This window comes from Gallinula chloropus (genome assembly GCF_964237585.1).
Source record: "Gallinula chloropus genome assembly, chromosome: 2".
Lineage (NCBI taxonomy): Eukaryota > Metazoa > Chordata > Aves > Gruiformes > Rallidae > Gallinula > Gallinula chloropus.
Window position 1 is genome coordinate 150,597,735 of NC_140086.1, and position 2,477 is coordinate 150,600,211.

Below are 2,477 nucleotides of genomic sequence, written 5' to 3' on the forward strand. Positions count from 1 at the left end.
GCACGAATATATTGCCATCTTCCATTGGCACCGTGTCAGTTTTATGATTACAAATCCTCCGTTCGCATGTGTTCTTCTCAAAAGCACTCATGTTTTAATGAGCCTCCATCATACATGAAGCCTTAATCTAGGAACTGACACGTTCCAACCCTGATGTTATATTTCCTACTGAAATAGAGACTCCAGAGCTCTGATTTAGCACACTCAGTCAGGAGCAGCAGTTGACAGGAACAGATAAACCGTAACCTGCTTGTCACTGTGTGTACCTCCCAGCTTCGTCTCAGGCCGGGCTGACGCAAGGAGCTGGGGATGTAGAAAACATGTTGAGTTTTTCAAGTAAATGGCTTTTTTTTTTTTTTTTTTCATTATTTGTGGGCCAGGATATTATTTTAACTTACTATGAGGCACTGTAGCAACTAACAAACAACATTCATGATTTGGAAAGCTAGGAAGATAACACACGTTATATTTCCGTAAGGACAAAATATTTTTCCAGCTGTGTACATTTGTGATGCTGCTGTAACGCATTTTAATAGTCTCGAGTTCTAAAATTAAAAGATTCTGAAAGTCATTTTGAGCATGCAAAATGAATTCCTTATAAAATACACAAGCTTTTGACAGAATACAAATATCAAATACACAGAGAGAGACCCATTAAATCATATTCTGATCATTTTTCTTTTCAACATGTACCACAGCATATAAAATACAGGGCAAACAGAGAAACACTGCAGAAACTCTGTAGAACAACAACAAAAAAGGAAACAAGTGGCATAGGAGACAAGCTCTCCTTGAACTAAAGAAACACACAGAAACTCAAGTTAGAAAAAGTGTTTCAGAAGGTGGTCTTCACTTTCCTAACCCATTTAAAAAGTGATCCTAACAGGGTGACAGAAGTAGTAGTCAGAAGCACAGAAAAACAAATTCCTATGAATCAGAAGAATTAGTACAGAAAATGAACTATATTGAAATTATATCCCAATCTAATGTAGAAAAAATATACTCTTCCTAATATTATCCACTTCCCTGAGGATTTTACTGTATGATAATGTAGCCTGCAACACCTTAAAGAAATATTGCGAGCATATATATTTGTCTGTGGGGACAGGGCAAGGGGCAATGGCTTCAAGTTGAAGCATAGGAAGTTCCGCACCAATATGCAGAAAAACTTCTTCATGGTGAGGGTTACAGAGCACTGGGACAGGCTGCCCAGGGGGGTTGTGGAGTCTCCATCTCTGGAGATATTCAAGACCCATCAGGATGCCTACCTGTGTGATCTGTCCTAAGGAACCTGCTTTGGCAGGGGGGTTGAACTCTGTGATCTCTGGAGCTCCCTTCCAACCCCTACAATTCTGTGAATATTGCACCAATGAAGATGCAGTTCTCAGACATTTTACCAAGGCTGTGTACTTCCTCCGTAATGATCCTCACAGGTTTGTCTTTCTTGTTAGTGTCATCTGATACTTTAAAGGGGAGATGTCTGGAATACCTGCCCTCCTAGATGTCTTACAGAAATCTTTCCAAGCCTTGTGACTTCTTGTGTTTGGGTTTCAGGGCCATGATTAAGGTCTGGAACATCTTTCGTAGGAGGAGATGCTGAGAGATCTGGGACTGTTCAGCCTGAGAAGAGAAGGCTCAGGGGGATCTTATCAATGTGCATAAATACCTGATGGGAGGGAAAAAAGAAGAGGGAGCCAGGCAGGATAGAAGGTAATGGGAAAAAAGCCAAAACCAAAAAATTCAATGTAAACACAAGAAAATGTCTTGATTTTGGGGGTTTTTGTTTGGTTTTTTGGTTTTTTGTTTTGTTTTGTTTTTTACTGTGAGGGTGGTCAAGGACTGGCATCAGTTACTCAGAGTTTGTAGAATCTTCATCTGGAAAAATATCCAGAACCCAAGTGGACAACCTCCTTTGGCTTGAACAGGGGGTATGGATAAGATGATCTCAAGAAGTCTCTGCCAGCCATTCTGTGATTCCATGAATAATTTTGTCTCTGTTTCAAGATATGTAAAATACCTTATTCTTTTGCTAGATTTATCAGTTAATAAGTCTTGCCTTCCCTAATGACTTCCACAACCAACCAGGTCATTGGCCAACCTGTGTAAGCAAGTAATCTGTTTCCTGCTGACTGAATAGGAGCTCACTTTCCTCTGTGCACAGCAACATTTTCCAATTCATGATCATTCTGACCAGAACATATTGTAGAATGGCTTTTCTGGGTTTATTCCATGTGCCAAGGTTCTTTTCCTAGCAAAAACACAGTCTAAGATAGGGAACAGTGGTACTCATAGGAAGCTGGGACACAACTAGATCACCCTGTTGCATACGAAAGCTCAGACACATTCTTCACCCCTCCCATCTTATGTGCAGATTCAGAACTTAACGGCAAACTACAGCAAATGATATTGAACTGACTTTTAAAGACATGAAATCCAGCCTTGCCTCAGTTCTTGATGTGATTGTTATCTGAGGTTGT